This window comes from Lipotes vexillifer, unplaced genomic scaffold (genome assembly GCF_000442215.2).
Source record: "Lipotes vexillifer unplaced genomic scaffold, Lipotes_vexillifer_v1.1 scaffold731, whole genome shotgun sequence".
Classification (NCBI taxonomy): domain Eukaryota; kingdom Metazoa; phylum Chordata; class Mammalia; order Artiodactyla; family Lipotidae; genus Lipotes; species Lipotes vexillifer.
Window position 1 is genome coordinate 1,502,145 of NW_006797758.1, and position 7,891 is coordinate 1,510,035.

At 44.5% G+C, this 7,891-nt stretch overlaps 1 pseudogene; it reads left to right on the forward strand.

Annotated features, from left to right (window-relative positions):
* Positions 1 to 369: 369 nt before the first annotated feature.
* LOC103088879 (peroxiredoxin-5, mitochondrial pseudogene) lies at positions 370 to 7,402 on the forward strand (annotated as a pseudogene).
* Positions 7,403 to 7,891: the final 489 nt, after the last annotated feature.

A 7,891-nucleotide genomic window follows, 5' to 3' on the forward strand; every position in this document is an offset into this window, starting at 1 on the left:
ATATGAGTTTATCTGTCAGAGAACTGAAACACCCGTTTCCTACATTCACAAACCCTCAACTGCCTTACCTCTTTCACCACAATCTTTTCTTGATTAAAAAACAAACAGGGCTTCCCTGGTGGCGTAGTGGTTAAGAGTCCGCTTGCCGATGCAGGGGACACGGGTTCGTGCCCCAGTCCGGGAAGATCCCACATGCCGCGGAGCGGCTGGGCCCATGAGCCATGGCCACTGAACCTGAGCGTCCAGAGCCTGTGCTGCGCAACGGGAGAGGCCACAACAGTGAGAGGCCCGCATACCGCAAAAAAACAAAACAAAACACAACAGCAGAAGAGGAAACCGGGCGGGTGGTTGTATGGCTGGCGGGTCTGCATGTCCCGGGCAAAGCAGGAGGTGCCTGGATGCAGAGGAAAGTGGACACTTGGGGACCAGTGGTTTCAGAAGCATTCCCACATCCACATTCCTTGGCCCCATCAAGGCGGGAGATGCCATCCCATCGGTGGTGGTGTTTGAAAGTGAGCCTGAAACAAGGTGAATCTAGCAGAATCCGAGGCCAAGGAGGGGGTGCTGTCTGGAATCCTTGAGGCCTTTACCCTCAGCTCTTCCTAGACCCACCTGCCAGGATTTGTGGAGCAGACTGGGGCTCTGAAGGCTGAGGGGGTCCAGGTGGTGGCAGGTCTGAGGGTGAATGATGTCTTCGTGACTGAAGGGCAGGGACGAGCCCACAACACGAAAGGCAAGGGTGGGCTCCCGGCTGACCCCACTGTGGTCTTCGGGCAGGAGACACATTTGTTACTAGATGATTCCTTGGTGTTTCTCTTTGGGAATTGATGGCTTAAGAGGTACTGCTTGTAACAGAGGAAGGTGAAGTGATGTCCATGAATGGGAGCCCATGGCCCAGGCTTCACCTGCAGCCTGGCTGGCAACCTCATCTGTAGCTCTGAGGCCTCTGCCCAGAGGTATTTCTTCTCCCCTTCCCTTTTTCACCTGCCTGACCCAGGCAGAGGTCCTCAAGCCAACCTCAGCTGGAGCCACTCAACTGGTGCCTTAGCCAGATTTCTGCAATAAACACTTCTGATTCAAAAAACAAAGAAAAAACAATTTTTTTTTTTTTAGCTCTGGTTAAAACAGACTCAGTGCTCTAACAATGGATCAGCAGGAGGAAAAAGAAAAGAGAAGCAAATGTCACCTACAGGTGCATTAAAATAATTGTGTTCACCTGAAACACTTAGACTTCTTGTAAACAAATCTGAGCTAGCAATCCCGGACATTTCCATCATGGGTAGCCACAGGGATGAACAGCAATTGACTGTCGTTGAACAACTCAGATTCATTGTCGGTGGCTTCCTAGCAGCAGCTGCTGGAATCAGTCAACAAAAGCTGGCTGCAGGAGAAAGCTGATCTATGGAGAATTCACAAGGAATGGAAGTGAAATGGTCTGATCTCTGCAGTTGCACAAAAACTGAACCAGGTTGCAAGTGTGGTTGGGTGAGGGCAACTTAAAACTCCAAGGAAGTGGCAGTGAAGACTCATAAATCTATGAAGGAAAGTCACTGAGGTTGAGAAATTTCTACTGGGAGATCTGTGCAAAGGTTTTTTAAAAAATCAACTTAGTAATTTGTCTTTATAGACATTTATCTTCCTATGTTGGCTGTTATTAGCAGCTTCTTTTGTCTTATTGGCATCATAAATAAATACGATGATTTCTTTTTTTTTTTCTTCTTTAAAGTTTGGTCCCGGAGAGTCTTTATTAGTCCAGAGGATCTCCTTTTACCTAAGTGATAAAGAATTCAAAGGTAGCTGTCTCTTACAGTTCAAGGTTGATGGAACTGGGAGTGCAATCATGGAGCTGGATTCCTCTTGCCAATGGAATGGCAGGGTTCTAGAATAAAAGTAGTCACATGGTGGCGCTGAACTCTTAGATGCAGGTAGAAATAATTATCATAATAGGCAGCAAGACTAGAAAAGCAATCAAGAAAGATCTGTAGTGACGGTTAATATATCATGGCGTGCCAAGGGACAAAATAAATATTCAGACAATAAGAACATTTCTTGACTTCTATAACTTAAAAAGATCAGAAGCCAGCACTCAAGATTGATGTACGTTTCTACAAGGGAAAATAAGAACTCAGTTTCCAAACATGAGCCAGTCCTTAGCCACTGACTTTTACTGTGATATTATTATTATTATTTTTTTTTTTTTTGCAGTACGTGGGCCTCTCACTGTTGCAGCCTCTCCCATTGCAGAGCACAGGCTCCGGACATGCAGGCCGAGCGGCCATGGCTCATGGGCCCAGCCGCTCGGCGGCATGTGGGATCTTCCCGGACTGGGGCACGAACCCGCATCCCCTGCATCGGCAGGCGGACTCTCAACCACTGCACCACAAGGGAAGCCCTACTGTGATATTATTGATCCCAGAACATGTATTCTTCGATCTTCATCGGAGATGAGCATCAGAAGCAGTCCTCAGGCACTTAAATGGACAGCAGTATATACACAGTTTTGCCAGGACTGTATTATCTTCTGCCTTCTGTCATAATGTAGCATGAAGGAATATTCATTGTCTAGAAATTCTGAAGAACCGCACGCTAGGTCACTACACTGATGACATCATGTTGAGCGGACATTCATTCTCTGCATGATAATACACTTCCTGAAGACAAAGATGCTTTCATTATTGTCTTTATATTTCTGCACTACTTAGCACAATGTCTTCTGCATCCTGGGGCTCATATGTCCCAGCAATTGCATTCTTGAGAAAATATCCCTTCTTCTATTAAGTGTACAGAAACCTTTGAATTTGAGGATGGGTTTCTTGGTCAGTTGGTAAAGTCTACAATTCTATTCAGCTTTTCAGGTTTCTATATGTGAGTATGATCAAGTTCCTTAACATCTTAGAACCTCAGCTCACATATCTGCTAGCGTTGGAGGGTCTCCTGCAGAGGCAGGGGGCGGCGGCTACGGCTCACAGAGGGGCCAAGGACACTGGCAGCAGAAGTTCTGGGAAGTACTCATTGGCGTGAGCCCTCCCGGAGTCCACCATTAGCCCCACCAAGGAGTCTCAATACGATGATTTCTGAACTATTTCTAAATAAATGCTTCTGTGTTGCTGTATTGTCTTTCCTCCATGTAATCATAATACTGGCTGTTTAGAATAGATTTGCTTATAAAAGACAAGCAGTATTGTATTTGTTAATTTCCTCTGTTATGCTGAATCTGAAATTAGCAGTTATTATCCCCAAGTATACAGTGGTATCTTGGTGACAGCTGCATAAAAACTAGAGTTGACGGGGACATAATTTTTCCACTGAATTATCTTCATTAAAATAGGAACTTATTAGATGTCCTGACATGCTGCCCAGATCCTCCTCCAGGTATAAAGGGCCCATTCTCTAAGCTGCTGGAATTGCTGCTGCCTGATGATAGCCCACGCTGTCAGCCTCAGCTGACTAAAGCTGCCTCTCCCAAGAATAAGCCCCCTTTCGGAGTATGCAGATTACCTAGAAAGTCCCATTCCCCTAATCCCAACTCTGGACAGCTCTAAAGTGCCATCCCAACTGCAAAACTCCCCTGAAATAAGCTGAGACTGCTGAAATTGCATCACTACTCAAATATTCCCTCCTCCCTAAACTTCTTTCTTTCCTCCCTTCCTTATGTATGGATCTCATGAGCCCCACCCACCCACCCAATAAATGCCCTGCATGGTAATCTCATTTAGAGTCTGCTTCCCAGGGAACCCAACCTGTGACAGTTTGTGCCAGGCAAGGTCCATAACATAACAGCAAATGCTAAGAGATTTGGGAGCTGGATCACCCACCCCTGGATGGCAAGAAGGACCCCACCAGTGGTAGCTGGGGCACAGATATATCTGGGCAAAAGGTGTCCCTGTGATTGTTAAAACTTTTGCTGGTGGCATACTGTTGGAAGGAAAGGTATTAGCTGCTATAGTATATCAGCGTTTGAGAAATATGGGGGAACTAGTAACTCTAAGGACGATGGAAACAAGTGGCTATTGCTAAGTATAATTGACATTTTCAAAAAGGTTAACACAATGCTGAATGTATTGATCAGTAATTTAAAGTTGTGTGAAGACCAGAATGCCTCTTTGGTTGCATATAAAGGAGCTCTTGTCCACAGCAAAAGGACAAAAATACCTGAGAACCAGACGAAGGACATAATTGTAAGAGTAGCCAAGCTCTAAAGAAGGTTAAATTCCCAACAGAGGCGGGTCTTTTTGAAACAGACCAGGGCCCTCCTGTGGTCCTCGCCTCCCGTGTCCTCCACCTGCCTTTTGTCTATGAAAAAAACTTTAGCCAAAGAATAAGTTTAATCAGAGAAGTGAGAAAATGCAGAAATGAAGGAAAACAGTCCAGCAAGACTAAATAATAGTAGTTTAGTCATTGAGCAGAGTCAAGGACCTTTAGTTCCTCCTCCAAGGCTGTAGATAATACTCTGAGCCCTATCCTGTGAGCTGTCTTGTAGATACTGAAACCCCCATCAGATGGAAGAAGTTAGCTACATGATGACCAGACTGTAGCCATGACATAAATGGCACAATTCTGAGCATTGGCCTCAAGGAAATGGGAACGAACCGACCCTGGAACTGTACTTAGTCAAGATGACGCTGATCAGACCACTGCGTGACCCATTTCAAGATGACAGTCGGCGCTGATGGTGCTGTTTCTGCATGTAGCCCCCTCCCTCCGTCTATAAAAGCTCTTGCCCCCTGATTGTCAGTGGGAGGGAGTCAGCCTTTGGACAGGAGTCTGCCCCGCCCTCCCCTCTGGCCCCCTGGTTGCCAGCGTCCAGGCATCCGAAATAAAGCAAACTTTCCTTTCCACCAAGCTTGCCTCTTCATTGGCTTTTGAGCGGCGAGCAGCCGGACCCCACTTTGAGTTACATTTTGTGGCAAGGATAGAGCCCTGGTTGGGAAAGAATGGGCTTTCACGGGGTCGATGGCCCCAAAGTCTGGAATCTTCAAATGTTCCTAAAGCCTCTGAATTGCAAAAGTGGCCCACTCTCCCCTCACTCCTCCCGTTTAAAGGAGAAGCAAGCACTAGCCCTTGCTTAAAGAAGGGGACAGAGGCTCCCTCTCAAGGTGACATGGCCTCTCCTCAGGATCTGTTCCCACCATCCCTCCTGGTCAAAAGGCCAATAACTGGTGGTCAACCATAATGTAAGCTGGCCTATTTAGCATTATCAAGCAAACACAGCCAGTAGAAGGCAAAGACCACCAGACTGATGAACTTGAGATTCTAGCTCTCTTCTCAGCTCTGCCAGTGCCCCTCTGGTGTGACCTTGAACTGTGACCTCAGTCTTTTCATTTATAAAATAAGGGATTTAAAATCAGATAAGACACCTGAGTTTGGTCACAGACACATCACCTAGGTACATGAGTACACACCTTCTCCAGGGGAGCCTTGAAAGACAGCAGTGGTGGAAACACTCCAAAATGGCAGAGCGTCACGCACCTGCTCATTCACTCTGTGTGGAAGGAGAAGTGGTCCAAGCTGTGTGGGTGTGTATGTGTGTTTGTGTGTCTGTGTGTGTGTGTGTATATTCAGGGTCAGTGGCAAATGGAGCACGGCAGCAGAAGGTGGGTGGGAGGCAGAATTCTAAGTTACCGCCCACAATTTCCCATCCCTCACCACGTGTATACACCCTGCAAAATCCCCAGGACTGTGGATACGATGGATTTTACTCCCGTGATTAGGTTGTGTTACATGGCGCAGTTGACTGCAAGGTGAGGAGGTTATTCCAGGTGACCTGCCTCATCACAGGAGCCCTAGAAAAGCAGAGGACTGTCTCTGTGGTAGCAGAAGGGGAAATCAGAGGTTTAAAGCACAAGAAGGATGTGATGGGTGTTTGCTGACTTGGAGATGGAGGGGAACACGTGGCAAAGACTACAGATGGTTTCTAGGAGCTGAGACCAGTCCCTCGTTGACAGCCAGCGAGGTAACTGGAACCTTTCTTACAACAGCAAGGACGGAATTCTGCCAACAGTAAGAATGACCCTAAAAGCAGATTTTCCCCCAGAGTCTCTAGACAAGAACTTAGCCTCACTGACCATACTTCAGCCTTGTGATATTCTGAGACATGCCAGACTCCTGACCTACACAACCGTGAGCTCTGGATATCGTTTTAAGTCCCTTGGTTTATGGTCATTTGTTCTGCAGCAACAGAAAACTCACCTGAGGTGTTTCCTTTTACAAGGGTCACAGTTCTGGGATGCCTAAGGTTCAATGATCAAAAACAGTTGCCGCATATATTTTGTTCATTTTTATAGTTGTTTGAAGCAGGAGGGTATATGTGATACTGGTTATACCACCATGGCTGAAGCCGGAGTCACTTTTCTGTTTTAAGCAAGCGTAAAATGCTAGACTCAAGTCAGGAATGAAGTTCGTCATTCAATCTCCCCAGGTCTAGTATTTCTGATGGGATAATAGAGAAATCGAGTTCTTAGGTAAGACTTTGGAGAAAATGACATTGAGTAAAGCAAACATCATTCTGGCTAAACTGTACACAAATATTCTTTGCATGGTTAACTGAGTGATGGGTATACACAGAAGTGAGTTCAGTTTTAAAGTCATGATAACGTCCCCATAGGGACAGCTAATCCCTTTGATAATCACATGCAGCTGGAGTTAGATTTTTTAGTCCTGCCATTCTTCCTCAATAGCCTCTTCTAAAGCCACCTCTTCTGGTCTAAAGTTTTCCTTCTGTTGAGTCCCACACCATCTTTGTTCCCTCTGTCAGGTTCCCTATTATATAAATGATCATAACTTCTCAGATTCCCTGAATTCTTATTTCGAGTCTTGTCATTAAGATTTATATTCTACCTATTCTACCTTCCAAAAGCCTGCTGCTTAGATTCCTGTCTTAATTATTTTCCCCTTTGATCTTTGTTTCTTTTTCTTTGCATCAATGTCAAAATTCTTCTGTATGACCAGGAGGTGAACTCTTTCTTGTCTCTGAAAATGGAAGATGTGTTGTGTCTTCCTCGTTGTGGATGCTGCAATATTTAAAATTATCCTCCAGAAAACCCATACACATTTACTGTGCACCCGAATAAAAGAAAAAGGAAAATAACATTTGGTAAATGTGGTCTGTAGTAAGATAAAGTCTATTGGTTGACTTTTGTTACTACAACTTTATTGTATTTTTAATGCATTCCCTTAAGAAACTCAAGTAGAAATGAAGACATTCGACATATCGAATAATTTCATAGTCCTTTTCCAACTTCTGCAGTTGGAGGCAATTAAACGTATAGATAAAGATACAAATGCTAATGTATTCTGGTATAGTCGAGGCATCTACAAAACAATTTTTCCTGGAAAATGCCTGTATGAGAACGGGTCACACCATGAGAGCGGACTTCCTGATGTACCAGAAATGTATCTCTGACAAGATTTTTAAGCTCCAGGGACTATCAGAGGAAAATCTTTTGGGTTATTAGTTGTTTATATTCTGATAGTAAAAGATGTTCCCCTGAGACTTAGGAAACTCAGTGTGAGTTGGACATCACAGAACTGGATTCCTCCCCTAACAGATCCTGTCTGTCGTCTCTGAGAAGTCAATCCTTAAGATTCAGGAGGGAAGTGTGAAGAGCTGTATATGCACCACTGTATTTTCCCCACAATAAGTGAACTTACTCTTCCTTTTTTAATTTCTTTTGGTACTCTTAGAATTTTATAAACAATCACGTAATTGTAGCTCCATGATACAGACTTTGAAAAGTAGTAATGATTTCCAATTTATCCCTACATAAGGAAGTTTCTTTAGTGTTTTTACTTAATTATAACCCAGTTATACAAATTAGGGAGGCCACATGAGTTTAAAATAAGGAGGAAAAGCCACCAATTTAATTTTAACTGATCCATAGCAGTATTATAA